Raw genomic sequence first — 25,035 nt, forward strand, 5'->3', positions numbered from 1 at the left:
CCAAAAACAATTAATGAAGTAGTAAGTAGCAAGTTAATTATCACTATCCTAGTTTGTTATTGAAACTTTGGTAATTAATTGAATTGCCTACAACAAACATTCTTAACAAATTAAACTTCTATTAACAATCATATTGTGAGTATATTTAATTATGAATGACAGTTATGTAAAGGAAGCTTTTCAGTTGCTATAGCCTCAAGGCCAAGATTACATGTCTTTGATGATAAAAATACAGTTTTAATAGCTTAAGGAGAAAAACCTTTAGTAATATTATGTACATGCTATGTTGAAAAAGTCTTTCAATGCATCAAGAACAACTGCATAAAATAAATGCATTATTTAAATGGACAGTTAAGATTGAAATAATTTTTTTTAAGTCCAAAGACTAGGGACGGAGGGAGCTGAGATAAATATGAGAAGAATGTTTAGATGACGTCAAAAGTATGGCCCTTCTGCAAGTGTTTGCTGATTTCAATAACCAAGAGACTGGAGTATTACAGCCAAGATGAAATAAGACAAAAGGACTTGGGTGAATAGCAGAGTATTAAACCTGAAGCTCCTATCTGAAGCAAGGATATCAACCTCTGAATAGCTACTTTAGCAAATTATATAGAATAAAATATATCACTAAATGACAGAGAGACAACAATAAAGCTTTTCTACTTTCCCAGGGCTTTATTTAAAGAAAAATAAAAATTTCCATGAATTAGATATAGATACACACAGATATGCAAGTCTGAAACTGACACGGGTTTGTAGTTCATACCTAATCTATTTGCATAGTCTGAGTTTTCTCAAATTGAGAATATATAATACAATGTGTTTCTAAAAAGGTGGGCACCAAGATACCAAGTTGAAATAACAATATTTTCTTGATGGGCAAAAGCTCAGATTAAAACCCCAATAACTTCTATAGGTAAATACTCAGAAAATACTAACTCAAAATACAAAATTACTGCATACATAAGCAAAAAAGGTACCATAGACTATTTGACAAAACAAACAAACAAAAGCAGATATTAATTGAGGGTAAAATTGCAATATTTCCAGAATCACTTGCCTGGTTTTAGTGCATCTTCACACAATAGGTGTTTCCCATGGGTGGAGAGGAGTAGTCCATCTCCATACCAATAGATGATTACAAGGGCAAGCGAGGGCTTATCTGGACCAGAGAAGTTGGGTGGGGGCTCCTTTTTCTGCATCTGGATGGTGAGAGACACTGAAGGTGGGGTGGGGGGGAGCTGAAATGGACTGCTTGTAAAAGAATATGGGTTTTTCCTACTTTATTTCTCCCTCTGACTGATTTTGGTTTCAAAGGTAATTTGCCTTGGGATTTTCCCCCAGAGTTACACTAATACTCTAGGTAAAATTAACATTATATTAAAAGAGGATGAAATCATCATAATAACAGAATTCTAAAGTACATGTGCTAATTGGGAAGTGAATAGAAATATCAATTAACTTTAAAGATTAAAAAGTAGGCATACTAGCATTTTAAAGGAATGAATCATAACAGTTGATACTGACTATATATAGTTATTCCAGTAGAAGAATATAAAATTATGTAAAAAGTAAAATTTAGCCAGTCCAAAATGAGACATAATGATGTAAATCTTTATAAAAATAAGGTATTAGGTTTGGAAAAAAGATGATGGTATGAGAAGTGAGGCAGAAATCTCCTCCCCAGACCACATATAATATGAAAATACCGCAAATACAACTATTCCTAAAACAGTGACCAGAAATAAGATTTCACAAGGCAGTCTATATCTGGGAAAAGAGAACAGAAAATCAACATCATGGAAAATCTATGCCATGGAAAAGGGTAAAGTAACAAAGCTACAACCTGGCAGGACCTGAGCACTACCCCCACCCCAGCTCACTGGTGGGAGGAAGAGAAATAGGACAAGGAAGGAGTAGAAGCCCAGGACTGCTAAGTACTCAGTCCTAGAAATCTATTCCAGGAGCACAAACCCACGTTGCATGGTGCTCTGGAGATTAGAGGAGTTGAACAATAAAGTCAGAGACTGAGATTCCAGCCACTTATGGAGAACAGGTTCCCACAGCTGGCTGCTCTGGGACAAAATAAAGGCAGGCACTTTGAAAGACTCCCCAACAGTGAGAAGGCCACTAAGGGGACAAGGATTACAGATAGCTTGCTGCTCAGGAGAAGAAATAAATGGACAAAATTGTCTGGGCACACTCAGCCCAGCAGGTTGGAAACTTTCAGGAGCTTCAGGCACTCCATCCCACTGGCTGGCAACACAGCACCAAGGCCCCCTGCCACAGTGATAAGCAGCCTGTCACTCCTTCCTCCTCACTGGCAGCTGCATGCAAACCTGCTGATCTCAACATAGGGCCAAGCCAGCTAGAGGGCAGCCCCATTGACAGTAACTACACAACAGGCTTAACACAGAGGCTGCTGCTCTTTGTGCGTGAGGCTAACTGGCCCTAACAGTGAAGGCAGGCACTGCAGCCTGGAAACAGGAAAGGGCACTGTTCTCCTGGCAGGCAAAGGCACTGGTCACTTGTGAACCCCACCATCACTCCAGACCAGTTCCAGCCTGCAGCAGTTTAGGGGATTAACATAGAGGTTGCTCCCTGCACATGGCTCACTGGCTCTGAGAGCAGAGGCAAGCACTGCAGCCTGGAAGCAGGAAAGAATTTGCTCTTTGGGGTAGGCACCGACACCACTGGCCTGTGAACACTAGTATTTCCCCAGATGCTGGGCAGCTGTAAAGGGTGCTGCCTACACAAACCTAATATTTCTTATTATGCAGTAGTATTATGAAAAGGCAGAACCTTGCTAAATCCATAATCCCTGAAATACCAGAGTGTTCAGTGAAACTGAAACACCAATCTTCCTAGAAAAGAATTTAAAATAAAAGTCATAAGCATGCTAATGGAGCTACAGAAAAATATTCAAGCTCTAAGGGGTGAATTCAGGAGGGAGATAGACACCTTGAAAAGTACTGTAGCCAAAATGAAACATACAATGGAGGGATGTAAAAGCAGATTAGATGAGGTAGAGGAGACAGTAAATGGAATAGAAATTAGAGAACAGGAATACAAAGAAGCTGAGGCACAGAGAGACAAAAGTATCTCTATAAATGAAAAATATTAAGAAAACTGTGTGACCAATCCAAACAGAACAGTATTTACATTATAGGGATACCAGAAGAAGAAGAGAGAGAAAAAAGGATAGAGAGTTTTTTTGAACAAACAAGTGCAGTAAACTTCCCCAATCTGAGGAAGGAAGTAGTCCCTTAGACCATGAAAGTGCACATATCTCCCAACACAAGGGACCCAAGTAAAACAACACCAAGACATATGATAACTAAAATGGAAATGATCAAGGACAAGGACACAATATTAAAAGCAGCCAGACAGAAAAAAAATGATCACCTGCAAAGGAAAGCCCATCAGGCTATCATCAGTCTTCTCAGCAGAAACCTTACAGGCCAGAATGGAGTGGCATGATATATTCAATGCAATGAAAAGGAAGGACCTCAAACCAAGAATACTCTACTCAAGAGATTATCATTTAAATTTGAAGGAAGGATTAAGCAATTTCCAGATAAGCAAAAGTTGAGGGAATTTACACCCCACAAACAATCTCTATGGTGTATTTTAAAGGGACTTCTCTAGATGTAAGTGCCTCTAAAGCAAAATAACTGTTACCAGTGAAAATAAAACCACAGTAAAGGAAGTACACCAATTAATTACTAACCATGTGCAAAACTAAATCAGCTACCCACTATGTCAGTCAAGGGATACACAAAGAGTACAGAATACAATACCTAACATATAAAGAGTTGAGGAAGAATAAAAAGAAGGGATTAAAAAAAAGAATCTTCAGATTGTGTTTATAATAGTATAATAAAAGAGTTAAGTTTGGCTGTTAGAAATTAAAGAAGCTGCCCTTGAACCTGTGATAAGCACAAATCCAAAGCCTGTAATGGCAATAAGTTCATATCTACCAATAATCACCCTAAATGTAAATGAATTAAATGAACCAATCCAAAGACATAGAGTTACAGAATGGATAATAAAGCAAGACCCATCTATATGCTGCCAATAAGAGATTCACTTCAAACCCAAAGACATACACAGACTAAAAATAGAGTGATGGAAAAAGATATTTCATGCAAACAATAGGCAGAAAAAAGCAAGAGTTGCACTACTTGTATCTGACAAAATAGACTTCAAAACAGAGTAACAAGAGACAAAGAAGGACATTATATAATGATAAAGTGGTCAATCTAACAAGAGAAAAAAATCATTATAAATATTTATGCACCCAACTTAGGAACACCCAAATATGTGCAACAAATACTAACAGAATTAAAGGGGGAATTTAATGCATTTATTTTAGGAGACTTCAACACACCACTCACTCTGAAGGACAGATCAACCAGACAGAAAATAAGTAAGGACACAGAGGCATTGAACAACACATTAGAAGAGATGGACCTAACAGATATCTACAGAACACTCCACCCAAAAGCAACAGAGTACACATTCTTCTCAAGTGTACATGGAACATTTCCAGAATAGATCACAAAATAGGCCACAAAAAGAGCCTCAGTAAATTAAAAAAGATTGATATTGTACCAACCAACTTCTCAGATCACAAAGGTATGAAACTAGAAATAAATTGAGCAAAGAAAATAAAATGGCCCCAAAACACATGGAGGCTTAACAACATGCTCCTAAATAATTAATGGATCAATGACCAAATTAAAACAAAGATCAAGCAATATTGGAGACAAATGAAAACAACAGATCAACAGCCCAACTTCTGGGGGATGCAATGAAAGCAGTTCTAAGAGGAAAGTATATAGCAATCCAGGCCTTTTTAAAAAAGGAAGAACAATCCCAAACGAACAGTCTAAATTCACAATTAATAAAACTGGAAAAAGAAGAAGAAATGAGACCCAAAGTCAGTAGAAGGAGAGACATAATAAAGATCAGAGAAGAAATAAAAAAAATTGAGAAGAATAAAACAATAGAAAGAATCAATGAAACCAAGAGCTGGTTCTTTAAGAAAATAGAAAAAATAGTAAACCCCTAGCCAGACTTATCAAGAAAAAAAGAGAATCTACACACATAAACAGTATCAGAAATGAGAAAGGAAAAATCACTACAGACATCACCAAAATACAAAGAATTATTAGAGAATACTATGAAAAATTATGTGCTAACAAAATGGACAATCTAGTAGAAACGGACAACTTACTAGTAAAATACAACCTTCCAAGAATGACTTAGGAAAAATCAGAAAAACTTAACAGACCAATTACCAGCAATGAAATTGAGTAAGTAATCAAAAAACTACCCAGGAAAAAAACCCACAGACCAGACGGCTTCACAGAGGAATATTTTCAGACATTTAGCAAAGATGTAATACCTGTCCTCCTTAACATTATCCAAAAAGTAGAAAAGGAGGGATTATTTCCTAACTCACTCTATGAAGCCAGCATCACTCTAATATCAAAACCAAGCAAAGACACCACAAAAAAGAAAATTACAGATCAATATCACTGATGAACACAAATGCAAAAATACGCAACAAAATATTAGCAAACCAAATTTAAAAATACATCAAAAAGATCAGCCATCATGATCAAGTAGGATTTATTTCAGGGATGCAAAGATGGTACAAATTAGAAAATCCATCAACATTACCTACCACATCAACAAAAAAAATAACAAAAAACACATGATCATCTCCATAGATGTTGAAAAATCATTTGACAAAATTCAACATCCATTTATGATAAAAACTCCCAAGAAAATGGGTACAGAGGGCAAGTACCTCAACATAATAAAGGCCATATATGATAAACCCACAGCTAACATCATACTGAACAGCAAGAAGCTGAAAGCTTTCCTCTGAGATCAGGAACAAGATAGGGATGACCATTCCCCCCACTGTTACTTAAAATAGTACTGGAGGTCCTAGCCACAGCAATTAGACAAAACAAAGAAATACAAGGAATCCAGATTGGTAAAGAAGAAGTTAAACTGTCACTATTTGTAGATGACATTATATTGTACATAAAAACCCTAAAGATTCCACTCCAAAACTACTAGAACTGATATCGGAATACAGCAAAGTTGCAGGATACAAAACTAACACACAGAAACCTGAGGCTTTCCTATACACTAACAATGAACCAATAGAAAGAGAAATCAGGAAAACAATTCCATTCATAATTGCATCAAAAAGAATAAAATACCTAGGAATAAACCTAACCAAAGAAGTGAAAGACCTATACCCTAAAAACTATAAGATACTCGATACTTTAATGAGAAATTAAAGAGGACACTAACAAATGGAAACACATCCCATGCTCTTGGCTAGGAAGAATTAATATCATCAAAATGGCCATCCTGCCCAAAGCAATATACAGATTTGATACAATCCCTATCAAATTACCAACAGCATTCTTCAACAAACTGGAACAAATAGTTCAAAAATTCATATGGAAACACCAAAGACACCGAGTAGCCAAAGCAATCCTGAGAAAGAAGAATAAAGTAGGGGGGATCTCATTCCCCAACTTCAAGCTCTACTATAAAGCCATAGTAATCAAGACAGTTTGGTACTGGCACAGGAACAGAGCCACAGACCAGTGGAACAGAATAGAGACTCCAAATATTAACCCAAACATATATGGCCAATTAGTATACGATAAAGGAGCCATGGACATACAATGGCGAAATGACAGTCTCTTCAACAGATGGTGCAAGCAAAACTGGACAGCTACATGTAAGAAAATGAAATTGAATCACTCTCTAACCCCAAACACAAAAGTAAATTCAAAATGGATCAAAGACCTGAATGTAAGTCATGGAATCATAAAACTCTTAGAAAAAAACGTAGGCAAAAATCTCATGGACATAAACATGAGTGACTTCTTCACGAACATTTCTCCCAGGCAAGGGAAACAAAGGCAAAAATGAATAAGTGGAACTATTTCAAGCTAAAAAGCTTCTGTACAGCAAAGGACACCATCAATAGAACAAAAAGGTATCCTACAGTATGGAAGAACATATTCATAAATGACAGATCCGATAAAGAATTGACATCCAAAATATATAAAGAGCTCACATGCCTCAACAAACAGAAATCAAATAATTCAATTAAAAAATTGGCAGAGGAGCTGAATAGACAATTCTCTTTAGAAGAAATCCAGATGGCCAACAGGCACATGAAAAGATGCTCCACATCACTAATCATCAGAGAAATGCAAATTAAAACCACAATGAGATATCACCTCACACCAGTAAGGATCGCCATCATCGAAAAGACAAACAACAACAAATGTTGGAGAGGTTGCGGAGAAAGGGGAACCCTCCTACACTGCTGGTGGGAATGTAAATTAGTTCAACCATTGTGGAAAGCAGTATGGAGGTTCATCAAAATGCTCAAAATAGACATACCATTTGACCCAGGAATTCCACTTCTAGGAATTTACCCTAAGAATGCAGCAGCCCCATTTCAAAAAGATAGATGTACCACTATGTTTATTGCAGCCCTATTTACAATAGCCAAGAAATGGAAGCAACCTAAGTGTCCATCAGTAGATGAATGGATAAAGAAGATGTGGTACATATACACATTGGAATATTATTCAGCCATAAGAATAAAACAAATCCTACCATTTGCAACAACATGGATGGAGCTAGAGGGTATTATGCTCAGTGAAATAAACCAAGTGGAGAAAGACAAATACCAAATGATTTCACTCATATGTGGAGTATAAGAACAAAGAAAAACTGAAGGAACAAAACAGCAGCAGAATCACAGAACCCAAGAATGGACTAACCATGACCAAAGGGAAAGGGACTCGGGAGAATGGGAGGGAAGGGTGGGATAAGGGCAGGGAAGAAGAAAGGGGGTATTACAATTAGCATGTATAATGTTGGGGGGAGAAAAAGGGAGGGCTGTGCAACACTGAGAAGACAAGTAATGATTCTACAACATCTTACTACGCTGATGGACAGTGACTGTAATGGAGTCTGTGGGGTGGACTTGGTGAAGGGGAGACCCTATTAAACATAATGTTCTTCATGTAATTGTAGATTAATGATAACAAAATAAAATATATATACATAAAAAATTATCAATAGGTAGAATATAAACATATTACCTTGCATTAGAAAATACACATTCTTACTAATTTCACATTTCTTTCTTTAAAGGAGATGAGAGTGTATTGAGATATTAAGCAGATTTCAGATTTCAGTGATGTCATATAAACCATTATCCCCTGACTAATACAATAACATTAGAAATCTTTAATAAAGACAAAATTTTTTTGCAAATTAAAAATCATATGTCTTAATAATTTATAGCTCTTAAAACAAAATATAGTGTCAATTCCTCCTTAACTCAGCCATTTTGATGACTTCTTAGAAGCCCCAGAAAGAAATCAATTAAAATAATAGAGCACCTGTTCAGAGAAGATAGTCTGAGTAAGGCCAGAAAACATGGGGAGACCTCCAGCAGTGGGGAGGTGCCCATTAGGCTGTGGTTCTCTGGGTGCACTTGGGTGTGTATCTCAGAGAGGGAAGGGAATAGAAGATGGAGGATCTTACGGGGTGCTGAATTTAAATATTCTTCATCCTTAAATCTGCATTGCTAAGAAAATGTATGCCCTTCAGTTTACATATTGATTTGCATGTTGTTTTTTTTCAGTTTATATATCATTTCTTCTTTAATCTAATATGTTGAAAATATCATGTCCATTTGATGGAAGCAGACTGTTTAGAATTGCTTATATGTTTATCGATTTCTTTGATTATAGGTTTTCTTTAATATCAAAACCATTTACAGGTTCTTTTTGTTTTGCTCATTACACCCCCCTGCCCACCCCACACATACACATATTTTATTTCTCTAAACATTTCAAATAATTTTTTCTGGATCTCGTATTTCTAATTCAGAATTACTTGGAAATCTGAATATGCTTTTTTGTTGTTGATTTGAACTCATGTAGCTTAGTTCCTGATGTGTTTTGTAATATTTTATTTAAATATCATTTTTGAGACTTAATCCCCATTTCAGTAAATGATACTAGCCAGTTGCTCAGGACTCAAATGCTGGATCATTTAGACTCCTCTTTTTCTCTCACACCCCAGACCCAATCCATCAGTCAGCCCTGTTCACTCTGTCATCTAACTGTAGGCAGAATCTGACGCACCTTAGGACCACCACCTCAGACCACTATAATCTCTTGCCTGGACCATTGTGACAACACCTTACGTGGTCTTCCTGATTCCACTTTTGTCCCACACAGTCTGTTCATGCACCATCTATGAGTGAACCCCTTTTAAAGGGAAGTGACACTTTAATAGGTTACATGAAATAATCCAATGACATTTCATCACACTTAGTTTTCTCCTTTACTCAATCTACTCCAGCCATTCTGACCTCCTTGTTTTTCTGTAAGCACCAGACTCTATTCTCTATCAAGACTTTGCATTGCAGTTCTTTTTGTCTGAAACACTCGTTATCACATTTAAACAGGCTAAAAAGGTTCCATTTAAGCTTTTGGAGAAAATTAAAATTAAAAGGTAGACTTCAAGTGGTCCAAGACTATGTGGAATTTTAAGATCAAGATTATAATCATTATTTTGAAAACATTGCCACTGATGTATTCTAAGCAAGGTAACTTTGGTTGTAAAATATGTGTTGTGGAAAATATATAGCTGCAGTGGTGATGAGGAAAAAATGGAGGGAAATATTGAAGTAATCCACTAAAGAAGCTAATATGGACTCAAAGAATTGATGATGGGAAGAGATAATAAGAAATGCAGAAAGGAGACATTAAGCAAGGCAAATTTCCAAGGCATAGTGATATTTTGTAGTATAAACTTATAAAGGAAAATACAGAATGACTTTCAGGTTTTTAACTTAACAGGTTGGATGGTGGAAAAAGTCCTAAGGATAATAATATGAGAATTGATAGCCTCTAAAAATCTGCAAATTATTTTTGGCAATGGATAAGAAAAATCCAAAGAAGATGAGGAGTTTATATGTATGGAATCATTACCAAACAAAATAATGGCTAATACTTGCATAAGGCTTTCATTTCACATAGAATTTTAAAACACAAAATAACCAAAGATATATAAATTTATCTATGTTAATATTATAACCATTTTATAGAGAAGATTGATGGCTAGATAATTGTTGTCATCCACTACCTCATGCACTACTGAAATCTAAATAAGCTCAGGAATACATACAAACCCAAAGATATTAATTCTAAAATATGTTCCTAGATTTCTAAAATTGTAGTTTTTATTTTCATACCTATAATTACTTCAAGAAAGTTTTAAACTTTAAAATAGTAATAACTTCAGTCTTTTTTAAACGTGAAGAACACATTTATCATGATTTAACAATGTATCTATTTATTCTTTACAGTATAATTATAAGTTAATTTAATATTACAAAAGCTACATTTTCATTCATTCATTAATATTTGTCTGTTTTTTACTTTCTACCCCTTTTTAGTCTTTCAGTGATGTGTGTGTTTGCATGTGTGGTGTGTATGTGTGTGGTGTGTATTCTTTGGGATATTACATATTTCAGAAACTGGCTTTGTGGAGGTCTTCCAGAATGGGGGAGACACAGATAAATAAAATATGGTAGCAATAAGCAATATTTTTAAGTTATAAACAAACATAAGTATAGTCTTAATTTGCTTTAATAAATCACAGCAGGAATTGTTTGAAAATTATCCAGGTGTCTTCCACTTTATTACTAAAGTTTTTGCATAAACAATTATCATATAATTTTATAAAAATTTGAGATTTCAAATATTACAATAGAAATGGCTGATTTATTTTTTCTTGGCTTGAGATTTTCTTACCTGATTATTGTTAATCAAATAGAAGGTATTTTCTGAGACATCTAGCTAGTTTTCTGGCTTTATCATTCAAGGAAAAGTTTCACACTTTACTGACAGCAAAGTATGAGCATAATCATTGTATATTGGCATCCATGCAAATATTCGACTCTTTTCCCCCTAAATTTTAAAAAAGATTCTCTTTTGATATCAGTTTGCTGAGATATAAAATATCCTATGGCCTCTCTAACAATGTCTGAAAATTACTTGTAAAATATTGAGTTTTATCGATTCTCCTGGAGTTATAAGATAGAAACCAATATAAACTGAAATCAAGCACTATTTTTGTGTATGGTTTTTTTAAGCTGTATGAAAATTGTTCCAGATACATTTTCTGGGAATGAGTTTTCATATTGTAATTTTGGACATATTTCCCAACTCATTCTTAAAATGAATTGAATTGCAGTTCCTCTAAGGACTACTAAATATATGAAGCCAGTTTATAAATTTTTCAGAAACCCCTCAGGGTCCCAAATACGTTTTGTCATTTGTTTGTCTAAGCTTTTTAATTCTCTTTGAAATAAACAGAAACAGCAGAGACTGCCCTGCCAAATAGCTCTTGCCATTTGAAAGTTTTCTTTGTGAACTACAACAGTTTATAAAGAGAATGCATATTTAGAAATAATAAACACTAAAATATTTTAAGGGATAAAGATGGAGAGAATTAACAGTAAGAAAAGGTTATGTGCCCAAACACTTTACTGAAGTATCATAAGAAGGATCATATAATGGATTCAAATATTGGAATCCTTTGTTCTACTCTGAGCACTATGCCTTTTCCAACCATTTAAGAATAGGAGATAGAGGTTAATTTTGTTTCAATTTTATTTAGGTACAGATGACAATTGAAAGTTGTGTATGTCTAAGATGTACAACATGATGTTTTTTATGTGTATACATTGTGAAATACTATCTACAATCAATCTAAGTAGCATATCCATCACCTAATGTCGTTACCATTTGTGTGGGGTGGGAACACTTAAGACCTACTTCAGCACATTTCAAGTATACAATACAGTATTATTAACTATAGTCACACTGTTGTACTTTAGATCTCCAGAACTTATCTTACAAAATGAAACTCTGTACCCCCTTTGACCAGCATCTCCCCATTTTCCCCATCCTTCAGCCCTGGCAACCACCATTCTACTGTTTCTATGAGTTTGACTCCTTTTAATTCCATGTATTAGATAAATCACACAGTACTTGTTTTGCTGCATCTGGCTGACTTAGCATAATGTCCTGCAGTTTCATCCATGTTGTTGCACATGGCAGGATTTCACTCTTTTTTAGGGCTTAATTATATTCCTGTGTGTGTATGTAACATTTTCTTTATCCATTCATTTGTCAACAGACATTTAGTTGGTTTCCACATCTTGGCTATTGTGGATAATAGTGAGATGAACATGTAAGTGCAGGTATGTCTTTGAGATACTGATTTCATTTTCATGGGATATATACCCAGAAGTGGATTTGCTGGATCATAGAGTTCAATTATTAAGTTTTTAAGGAAAACCAGGTTTCCATAATGACTATACCAATTTACCTTCCCATCAACAGTGTACTAGGTTTCCATTTTCTCTACATTTTTACCAACACTATTTATCTTTCATTTTCTGATAACAGCAATTCCTACAGGTGGGAGGTGATATCTTATTGTGCTTTGATTTACATTCCACTGACAATTAGCAAAGCTGAACTCCTTTCATATACTGAGGTTTAGTTTTCCACTAAGTCAGTTCATGGTTGATTCTAATGATGCTGATGGAGATAATTTTTCTGACCTCAAAGTTAACTTTAGGATGCATAGACTAAAAGTGAAGTGTGGAGAAGAAATTCAAAATAACCACACTGATCAAAGCATGGTCTATTAAAAAAATTATTGATCTTGTATTTTTTTAAATTATTAACTCTTTCAAGAAGAAATGTGCTAACTAAAGTACTATCACTTATTTTAAGTGTGAGTACAATACTGGAATGAAAACACTTAATTGCACTTGATATCCTTTTAGTACAAATGCAAAATTGGAAGTTTGGACTGAGACACTGTAATAGATAATAATTAGATACAAAGCAAATTTTCGTACAAAATTTTACAAAGTAGTTTCACAAGTATAAAAATCTCACCTTAGTGAATATTAAAATGGTTGGAAGATTGAATATTGAGAGAGGACATGACCAGGATTTCCTAGAAAAGCACTCTTCTGTGAGTACCTCCATTTTGGGTTGTGAGTACTGGACCCAACCTTATGTAAAATAGAAGAGCTCTTTCAATAGAATGGCTAAGAGAGCTTGACCTATGCCCCAATAGTTAGGCAACTGCTGTCTGATTTCAACATGGAAGGTAAAAGCAGAGTTACTTTTATATTCTGCTTTGGTCATAGAGCAAAGTAGAGTTGCTTCTCTATTAAATCAGCCTGCAAAAGAGAATTCTGGGGCAAAATGATTCTTTGCCTTTAGGCAGATACATTCAAGAGAGCTGCATTGATGTCATTTAAAATCATCTGGTAGGACAGCCAGGAGGTTGTACAGCACTGGAGAGAGGGAGAGGAGGCCAGTGGAAAATAATGGGCTAATTTTACTTGTCCAAGGAAAATTAGTCACCTGGGTCATGGAAAGTATAATGGAGACTCACACACAAACACACATGCAAATCACAGATAAACATATGGCAAATGTAAAGAGTGTATGACCACATTCACAGCTATGCTCAATCAAGAACGTTTCTGTCATATTTCCCATTTTCTGTCTCTCCAACATTTTGACCTTGAGGGGGCAAGATGGGAGACTGGGTCGAAACTTCAGGCAAGACAGAGAAAAAGCTGACCACAACTCCTTCCCACTAGCATAATGCAGCAAGGGGAGAGTTGTATAATTGTAACTAAAGGAAGTAGGAATGGTTGCTGCATGATTCTAGGTGTCTTCAATGACTTCACCAGTTATAAAGCTTTATTTATGCTTTGCAACAACTGTATATTTATTTATTATGTTGCACAGAAAATTATGAAATGGCCTGACTCTAAAGGCTGAAGTAATTAGTACTTCTTCAGAAATGTATCACAGAGGATGATTACAGAACATTTCTTTCTTTTTTTTTTTTAGAGGGCATCTCTCATATTTATTGATCAAATGGTATTCTGTATAGTGCAGTCAATGCTCAATGCACAAACATTAATCCACCCCCAGCCTAATTCTCATCAGTCTCCAATCTTCTGAAGCATAACGAACAAGTTCTTACATGAACAAATTCTTACACAATGAATAAGTACTTACATGGTGAACAGTACAAGGAGTGTCATCACAAAAACTTTTGGTTTTGATCATGCATTATGAACTATAATCAATCAGGTCAAATAGGAATATTCGTTTGATTTTTATACTTGATTTACATGTGAGTCCCACATTTCTCCCTTTATTATTCTTGTTATTATTTTTTTAAATAAAATGCTAAAGTGGTAGGTGGATGCAAGATAAAGGTAGAAAACATAGTTTAATGTTGTAAGAGAGCAAATGTAGATGATCATGTGTGTGCCTGTAGACTATGTGTTAATCCAAGCTAGACAAGGACAATAAAACATCCACTAATGCAGAAGATTTCTCTCAAAACAGGGGGGGTGAGGTTCTAAGCTTCACCTCTGTTGATCACAAATTTCTCACCTGATGGCCCCCCTGCGACTGTGCCTGTCTTAGGTTGTTCCTCCCTTGAGGAATCTTACCCGTCTCTGGCTAACCAGTCATCTTCCGGGGCCATACAGGGAGATGTAAAGGTGGTAAGTGAGAGAGAAGCCATATTGTTTGAAAAGGTTAGCTTTTCACTTCTTTGCATATTTATGCCCTGTGGCTTCTATGCATTTGTCTTGAGGTAACTTTACCACTTGGAGGAATTATGATACTCAGTGAATTCGATATGAGGCATGAATTCTATTTAAGGATTGTAATTAGGAAAGAAGAAGAAAAGTTATAGAAGTAGCAAGCAGAAGAAAACATGGGAAGATTGATTATTTCTTTGACATATTTTCTTGTAGAGTAACTTAGGCATGTATAGGTTTTAAACCACTAATTAAATTGTGCACACACATTAACATAATAGGAGTACAGTTACGTAACTAAAGCAGATCTATAGTTATCAGCCATCTCCAGTGAAGCCAAGAAAACCAGTTAGGCACCCTAGGCATTTGTGAAAATTTGTCTATGATATAATGGATATTGTCCAACTGAACTTGAACAGTCTGGGAGAAATCAGACAAATTAAAACAACCCATTCCTGGGAACTGTTCACATCCTATATGTTCTTTTAACAGTAGATAGTCTGTAGTTGTAAGATTTTGGAGTGCTACAATTTGCACTTCTCCTAATTCTTGGTTGAGTTCCAACAGTATAGATCCAGTCAAATTTGTTGTTTTACTGTATGCACAGGCCAGCTTAGATATCTCCTTCTTCATTCCAATGGCAAGTCCAGGAACCGGTGGGGTGGGATGAATGCAGCTATGACTGCGCATTGCCTGGATCTTTGTTAAGGTTTTTTGATGATCATCTTCTGGTATGAGTCTTCCAGAGAGTGCTGATGTTGGAAGTTCTTCTTCATATCTTATCTTAGTTCATTTTCTGGGTAGCCAAATTAGGCTTTGATCCTCTGTATAAACACAAACAGACCCTTTGCCCACACTTTGATATGCCTTTTATACCATTGTGTAGAACTCACTGGAGGTCACCACACAGGAACAGTTTTTTTTTTTAAGAGAAAGGAATATTATCAGAAAAGTGTACCTCCATAGCTGATCATCTGACACCCTTTAAGTGATCAAACTTAAGGATATTTAAAGCATTCATTAATCGTTGAATTACAGTTAGTTTTATCCTATCAGGGAGTAATCCCCCTTCTCTTACTTTCCTTTATTTTTGTTATCTTTAATCTACACTTACATGAAGAATATTATGTTTACTAGGCTCTCCCCTATACCAGGTCCCCCCTATTAACCCCTTTAAAGTCACTGTCCATCAGCATAGCAAAATGTTATAGAATCACTACTTGTCTTCTCTGTGTTGTACAGCCCTCCCCTTTCTCCCCCCCATTATGCATGCTAATCATAATACCCCCTTTCTTCTTCCCCCCGCTACCCACCCACCGTCCCCAGTCCCTTTCCCTTTGGTACCTGTTAGTCCATTCTTGGGTTCTGTGATTCCGCTGCTGTTTTGTTCCTTCAGTTTTTCCTTTGTTCTTATACTCCACAGATGAGTGAAATCATTTGGTATTTCTCTTTCTCCGCTTGGCTGATTTCACTGATCATAATACTCTCCAGCTCCATCCATGTTGCTGCAAATGGTAGTATTTGAACTCTTCTTATGGCTGAGTAGTATTCCATTGTGTATATATACCACATCTTCTTTATCCATTCATCTATCGATGGACATTTAGGTTGCTTCCAATTCTTCGCTATTGTAAGAAGTGCTGCGATAAACATAGGGGTGCATATGTCTTTCTCAAACTTGATTGCTGTGTTCTTAGGGTAAATTCCTAGGAGTGGAATTCCTGGGTCAAATGGTATGTCTGTTTTGAGCATTTTGATGTACCTCCATACTGCTTTCCACAATGGTTGAACTAATTTACATTTCCACCAGCAGTGTAGGAGGGTTCCCCTTTCTCCACAGCCTCACCAACATTTGTTGTTGTTTGTCTTTTGGATGGCAGCCATCCTTACTGGTGTGAGTTGATACCTCATTGTAGTTTTAATTTGCATTTCTCTGATAATTAGCGCTGTGGAGCATCTTTTCATCTATCTGTTGGCCATCTGTATTTATTTTTTGGAGAACTGTCTTTTCAGTTCTTCTAACCATTTTTTAATTGGATTATTTGATTTTTCTTTGTTGAAGCATGTGAGCTCTTTATATATTTTGGACGTCAAGCTTTTATCGGATCTGTCATTTACAAATATATTCTCTCATACTGTAGGGTTCCTTTTTGTTCTATTGATGGTGTCTTTTGCTGTACAGAAGCTTTTCAGCTTCATATAGTCCCACTTGTTCATTTTTGCTGTTGTTTTCCTTGTCTGGAGAGATATTCAAGAAGAGATCACTCATGTTAATGTCTAAGAGGTTTTTGCCTATTTTTTTTCTACGAGTTTAATGGTTTCATGACTTACATTCAGGTCTTTGATCAATTTTGAATTTACTTTTGTATATGGAGTTAGACAATGGTCCAGTTTCATTCTCCTACATGTACCTGTTCAGTTTTGCCAGCTCCATCTGTTGAAGAGACTGTCATTTCGCCATTGTATGTCCATGGCTCCTTTATCAAATATTAATTGATCATATATGTTTGGGTTAATGTCTGGAGTCTCTAATCTGTTCCACTGGTCTGTGGCTGTGTTCTTGTGCCAGTACCAAATTGTCTTGATTACTATGGCTTTGTAGTAGAGCTTGAAGTTGGGGAGTGAGATCCCCCCTACTTTATTCTTCTTTCTCAGGATTGCTTTGGCTGTTCGGGGTCCTTGCCGTTTCTATATGAATTTTTGAATTATTTGTTCCAGTTCATTGAAGAATGTTGCTGGTAATTTGATAGGGATTGCATCAAATCTGTATATTGCTTTGGGCAGGATGGCCATTTTGACGATATTGATTCTTCCTAGCCACGAGCATGGGATGTGTTTCCATTTGTTAGTGTCCTCTTTAATTTCTCTTAAGAGTGACTTGCAGTTTTCAGAGTATAGGTCCTTCACTTCTTTGGTTAGGTTTATTCCTAGGTATTTTATTTTTCTATGCAATTGTGAATGGAGTTCTTTTCCTGATTTCTCTTACTGTTGGTTCATTGTTTCTGTATAGGAAAGCCACAGATTTCTGTGTGTTGATTTTGTATCCTGCAACTTTGTGTATTCTGATAACAGTTCTACTAGTTTTGGGGTGGAGTCTTTAGGGTATTTTATGTACAATATCATGTCATCTGGAAATAGTGACAGTTTAACTTCTTCTTTACCAATCTGGATTCCTTGTATTTCTTTGTTTTGTTTGATTGCTGTGGCTAGGACCTCCAGTACTATGGTAAATAGCAGTGGGGAGAGTGGCCATCCCTGTCTTGTTCCTGATCTCAGAGGAAAAGCTTTCAACTTCTTGCTGTTCAGTATAATGTTGGCTGTGGGTTTATGATATATGGCCTTTATTATGTTGAGGTATTTGCCCTATATTCCCATTCTGTGAGAGTTTTTATCATGAATGGATGTTGAATTTTGTCAAATGCTTTTTCAGCATCTATGGAGATGATCATGTGGTTTTTGTCTTTCTTTTTGTTGATGTGGTGGATGATGTTGATGGATTTTCGAATGTTGTACTGTCCTTGCATCCCTGGGATGAATCTCACTTCGTCATGGTGTATGATCCTTTTGATATACTTTTGAGAGTTCGGTTTGCTAATATTTTATTAAGTATTTTTGCATCTACATTTATCAGGGATATTGGTCTGTAATTTTATTTTTTGGTGGGGTCTTTGCCTGGTTTTGGTATTAGGGTGATGTTAGCTTCATAGAATAAATTTGGGAGTATTCCCTCCTCTTCTATTTTTTGGAAAACTTTAAGGAGAATGGGTATTATGTCTTCTCTGTGTGTCTGATAAAATTCTTGGGTAGTTTTTTGATTACCATTTCAATTTCTTTGCTCGTAACTGGTTTGTTTAACTTTTGTGTTTCTTCCTTGGTCAGTCTTGGAAGGTTGTATTTTTCTAGGAAGTTGTCCGTTTCTTCTAGGTTTTCCAGCTTGTTGGCATATAGGTTTTCATAGTAGTCTTTTATAATTCTTTGTATTTCTGTGGAGTCTGTTGTGATTTTTCCATTCTCATTTCTGATTGTTGATTTGTGTTGATTCTCTTTTTCTCTTAATAAGTTTGGCTAGAGGCTTATCTATTTTGTTTATTTTCTCAAAGAACCAGCTCTTGGTTTCATTGATTTTTGCTATTGTTTTATTCTTCTCAATTTTGTTTATTTCTTCTCTGATCTTTATTATGTCCCTCCTTCTGCTGAGTTTAGGCCTCATTTGTTCTTCTTTTTCCAATTTCGATAATTGTGATGTTAGACTATTCATTTGGGATTGTTCTTCCTTCTTCAAGTGTGCCTGGATTGCTATATACTTTCCTCTTAAGACTGCTTTCGCTGCGTCCCACAGAAGTTGGGGGTTTGTGTTGTTGTTGTTATTTGTTTCTATATATTCCTTGATCTCTATTTTAAATTGTTCATTGATCCATTGATTATTTAGGAGCATGTAGTTTAGCCTCCATGTGTTTGTGAGCCTTTTTGTTTTCTTTGTAGAATTTATTTCTACTTTTATACCCTTGTGGTCTGAAAAATTGGTTGGTAGAATTTCAATATTTTGGAATTTACTGAGGCTCTTTTTGTGAGCTAGTATGTGGTCTATTCTGGAGAATGCTCCATGTGCACTTGAGAAGAATGTATATCCTGTTGCTTTTGGATGTCTATTAGGTCCATCTGCTCTACTGTGTTGTTTAGTGCTTCCGTGTCCTTACTTATTTTCTGCCTGGTGGATCTATTCTTTGGGATGAGTGGTGTGTTGAAGTCTCCTAAAATGAATGCATTGCAGCTTATTTCCCCCTTTAGTTCTGTTAGTATTTGTTTCACATATGCTGGTGGTCCTGTGTTGGGTGCATATATATTTAGAATGGTTATGTCCTCTTGTTGGACTGAGCCCTTTATCATTATATAGTGTCCTTCTTTATCTCTTGTTACTTTCTTTGTTTTGAAGTCTATTTTGTCTGATATTAGTACTGCAACCCCTGCTTTCTTCTCTCTGTTGTTTGCCTGAAATATGTTTTTCCATCCCTTGACTTTTAGTCTGTACATGTCTTTGAGTTTGAGGTGAGTTTCTTGTAAGCAGCATATAGATGGTTTTGCTTTTTTATCCATTCCATTACTCTGTGTCTTTTGATAGATGCATTCAGTCCATTTACATTTAGGGTGACTATTGAAAGAAATGTACTTATTGCTATTGCAGGCTTTAAATTAATGGTTACTAAAGTTTCAAGGTTAGCATCTTTAGTATCTTACCGCCTAACTTAGCTCGCTTATTGAGCTGTTATATATGCTGTCTGGAGATTCTTTTCTTCTCTCCCCTCCTATTCCTCCTCCTCCATTCTTCATATCTTGGGTGTTTTGTTCTGTGCTCTTTCTAGGAGTGCTCCCATCTAGAGCAGTCCCTGTAAGATGCCCTGTAGAGGTGGTTTGTGGGAAGCAAATTCCCTCATCTTTTGCTTGTCTGGGAATTGTTTAATCCCACCATCATATTTAAATGATAGTCATGCTGGATACAGTATCCTTGGTTCAAGGCCCTTCTGTTTCATTGCATTAAATATATCATGCCATTCTCTTCTGGCCTGTAGGGTTTCTGTCGAGAAGTCTGATGTTAGCCTGATGGGTTTTCCTTTATAGGTGACCTTTTTCTCCCTAGCTGCCTTTAAAACTCTTTCCTTGTCCTTGGTCTTTGCCATTTTAATTATTATGTGTCTTGGTGTTATCCTCCTTGGATCCTTTCTGTTAGGGGTTCTGTGTATTTCCGTGGTCAGATTATTTCCTCCCCCAGTTTGGGGAACTTTTCAGCAATTATTTCTTCCCAGATACTTTCTGTCCCTTTTCCTCTTTCTTCTTCTTCTGGAATCCCTATAATACAGATGTTGTTCCTTTTGGATTTGTTACACAGTTCTCTTAATATTGTTTCATTCCTGGAGATCCCTTTATCTCTCTCTATGTCAGCTTCTATGCGTTCCTGTTCTCTGATTTCAATTCCATCAATGGCCTCTTGCATCTTATCCATTCTGCTTATAAATCCTTCCAGAGTTTGTTTCATTTCTGTGATCTCTTTTCTGGCATCTGTAGTCTCCCTCTGGACTTCATCCCATTTCTCTTGCATATTTCTCTGCATCTCTGTCAGCATGGTCATGATTTTTATTTTGAATTCTTTGTCAGGAAGACTGGTTAGGTCTGTCTCCTTCTCTGGTGTCTCTGTGATATTGGTTTGCCTGTAATTTTGTCTTTTCATGGTGATAGGAATAGTTTGAGAGCTGGTACTAGTGATGGCTGGAAGAACTTCCCTTCTTGTTGGTTTGTGGCCTTCCTCTCCTGGGAGAATAGCGACATCTAGTGGCTTGTGCTGGGTAGCTACATGCTGACAGGGCTTCTGCTTCCTGCCCGCCTGCTGTGGAGTTTATCTCTGCTGTTGCTGTGAGCGTGGCCTGGCTCGGGCTGCTGCTCCAAAGTGGTGGAGTGGCATTGGAGGGGGAGCGGCCAGGAGGCAATTTATCTCCGTAAGGGGCCTCCATGCTCCCTGCAGTCCAGGGTATTATATTGCCCAGAGATCCCCGGATTCCCTGCCTCTGGACTAAGTGTCCCGCCCTGCCCCTTTAAAACTTCTATAACGCACCCACCAAAACAAAACGACCGCAAATAAATAAATAAATAAATATAAATATAAATAAATAAATAAATAAATAAATGGCCACTCATTTTTCTTTATTCTCTAGCGCCAGCCTTGGGCACCTGCTCACCAGATTTGCTGCCCTGTTTCCTTAGTATTGGGGTTCCTGTCCCTTTAAGACTTCCAAAAAGCACTTGCCACAACAAAACAACAACAACAACAAAAAAAAGAAAAGTAAAACAGGTGGCCACTTGCATTTCTTTTGTTCTCCAGCGCCGGGTTCCGATACCCGCTCTCCGGTCTTGCTGCTCTCTTTCCCTAGTATTGGGGTTCCTGTCCCTTTAAGACTTCCAAAAAGCACTCACCACAACAAAACAACAACAACAACAAAATGATGGCTGCTCGCTTTTCTTTTGTCCTCCAGTGCTGGCATCCAGTACCCCAGTACCCACTCACCATTCTTTCTGCTCTGTTTCCCTAGTATCCAAGGCCCCGTGCATGCACTGTGTCTGCACTCTTGTCTATATGGCTGGGGCTGTGTGTTCAGCAGTCCTTGGCTCCTTCTCCCTCCCGCTCAGACCTCTCTCCTCATGCTGGGAGCTGGGGGGAGGGGTGCTCGGGACCCACCGGGCCGGGGTTTGTATCTTACCCCCTTTGCGAGACACTGGTTTCTCGCAGGTGTTGATGTGGTCTGGATGTTCTCCTGTGTCCTCTGGTCTTTATTCTAGGAAGAGTTGTCTTTGTTATATTTTCATAGATATATGTGGTTTTGGGAGGAGATTTCTGCTGCTCTACTCACGCCGCCATCCTGGCTCCGCCCCCAGAACATTTCTTGTTTATTTTTTTCCTTATTAGACTATAAGCTTCATGAGGAAGGGATTTTGTTTGTCTTACACATGTTTGAGTCTTAGTTGCCTTAAACTGGTGCACAGCTTCTCAATAAGTACTTGTTGAGCAAATGAGTAAATGAGCAAATGAGGTTTCTCAGAAAGTCATGTTTTATCCTAACCAATTTGTCCAGGCTACTTAAAATTATGTACTTACACATACAACTATTTGGACAACACAATTCTATAACATTCATAGAAAGACAAGTGAAAAGTAAGCATTCAAATCTAGGAGGTAGAAATTTGATGGCCAGCTTTAGTCTTGGGTAGATTGATAAAAACCAATAGTTTTTCCACTGATTCGATATAGAAAAAAGAAATACTAAAAGGTAGATACTGCCATAAACACATCTAGGCAATTCTTGTTCAGGTCTATCTCTCAATTTGGAAAACAAATCTGGGGAACATGTAAGAGAAAAGAAGCTCAGTGACATATTTAAAATATGCACCCTGCTTTCTGCATTTGAACTGGGAATTCCAGTCACATTCTTGTTGCATCCATTTGTATTGGCCTGTGTGATGTTTAACACAAATAGGAACGTATGTAGGAACTTGGGGGTCATGCTCAGCTGTGTCACGTGATATCACAGAAAGCAGCAGTGAAATAGGGCCACACAGATTAAAGAAAGCCACTCCCCATCTCCCCATCTGCATTTTATCATTTTAATAGTAATTTCAATACGTCTTTTTTTTAAGACACTGCACTCTTTGTAATTAATCTTAGCTCATGAAGTCTTAAAACTATGTAACTTCCTTGTTATAAAAATTACATTTGCTTTGCCTAAAGATTATTCATCAGTTCACTTTGCATCCTTCTGAAGCCTTAAGAACAAAGACACTCCCAAATATCTGCAAAAGTAGTTTTATATCAAAACTTCAATATAACATACTCTCAGAGTTCTGAGCTCAACTGATTCTGGAAAATTGCCTTGTTCTGATGAAGTAATCTACCTCTAGATTTTGTCACCATGGTAAAAACAGCTTCCTTCAAATTTGTTTTACAAGGAAATTGGTACTTTGGAAATGATGTTCACTTCTCTTTAGAGAAAAATGCTCCTTTGAAAAATGTGTTTTTTTCTTTCAAAATGAAACTGCTGCTCAAAATTTCTTGATATACTTCCATTTTTTTTAAATTCCCTTTTTCAGTGATTGGTGCAGAAAGATATTTTGTGTCATAAGTAGTCTATAATAAAAGGAACACAGCAGATTGTGATCTAAATCAGCAGTGTATGAATTTTATATAAAAATATTGATTTATGTGTCTGAAAGTAAAATGTTTTTGAAAAGTGAAAACAGTTGTTGCTTAAACTGAGTAATAAAATATGCAATGTACAAATTAAAAGTATACATTTTCCTTATAACAAATATTCACTTTCTTAGTCAGTTTTAGCATTTTGTAGCTTGAAATCATCTGGCAACTTAAACACCCAAAGAGCTTTTGATGTGGCCAAGGAGGCATGGCCATCTGGGGACAGAATCTGACACCTGATACAACTTTGCCCGTGCTTCTCCTGCTCCTTCTACTACGGTAAGCCCGCAGAGTCATTCTGAGGGGTAAAGGGGAGTGAACATGAATCTACAAGTAATTTTTAGACCTTATTTTTCCGGCATTTTTTTAACTTGAACATAAGGCAGTTTTGTGTGACAAGAGTTTGTCAGGCTGACTTAGATTTGAATATAGGTTCTACCTCTCACTGACTGCGATTTTCACATTGATTTCCTCAAAACAGACATTCAGTAAAAGGTAATCATCATTATCTTGACCCTGTCAATATATACGCCAATTGAAAGACAGAGTTGTGGTTACTTACATATATGATAAAAAACATATGTAAAAAGTAAAACATAATAAATAGTAAAAGTATACAAATATGAGAAGTTAAACAAGACAACCACAGAATTTTCAGAGTGGGATGTGGATTTCAGAGAATCCTAGAGATTATTAATGTCTTCTGGACATTTGTACTGAATCTTCAACAAATATTTAGTTAACAGCATCCCGAGTCTAGGGTATGTATTGGGCATGGGGTTCAAAGTTAAACTAAATACAATCCCTTTCTTTTATGGGAGTTAGGGCAGATAAACAGCAATTACACTGTAATGAAACAAATCACAGATGCTGAGAGGAAAGGACTGATTTACACTTTGTGTGTGCATACATGTATTGGCGGGGGTGGGGGCACAGTGCACATGTGTAATGCAGCAAAAGTTAAGGACAAGTGAATGATGGTTCAGAGGAAATGCTGGAGAGCTGAATTAAAATGTACCCTTAGCACCCTATAATTTTCTTTTTTGACACTTTGCTTGAATGTCATTTTATGTGCACAATTGTTTACTACCTATGCTCTCCAAGGTCCCAACTAGCTCATGTAAACTTCTAATTAGCTCATGTCTGATTCCCATTATTATTTATACTAGCTGAAAACCACTGAAAAGTTTTAAGCCTATCCTTAACTCAACAAATTGTCATTAGTTTGGTATCAACAAACTGTTATTTATTTGTGCATAACATTCACTGAGCAAGCATTCGGGAAGCTAGGGAAAGAGCTTGCAATTCATGTAGGAAGTGCCGTAGTTCACTTTTCTGCATAAGGACCCTCCAGTGACCCAGCAGAGAGACACTGATATTTTCACATCCTGCTCTCTTTATGAATTCTCTCATACGAATTTTCCCCAAAACTTTTTATCACAAATCTTTCAACCGTGATCTTTTTAAGTAGCTCACTAGCTGATACTATTGTTAGCCACTTCCCACAAATCAAAGTAGAACTTAACTTCACTGTCTCTTTTTTATTTGAAAAGTGATCATAAGATAA

This window comes from Manis javanica, chromosome 9, assembly GCF_040802235.1.
Source record: "Manis javanica isolate MJ-LG chromosome 9, MJ_LKY, whole genome shotgun sequence".
NCBI classification, from domain to species: domain Eukaryota; kingdom Metazoa; phylum Chordata; class Mammalia; order Pholidota; family Manidae; genus Manis; species Manis javanica.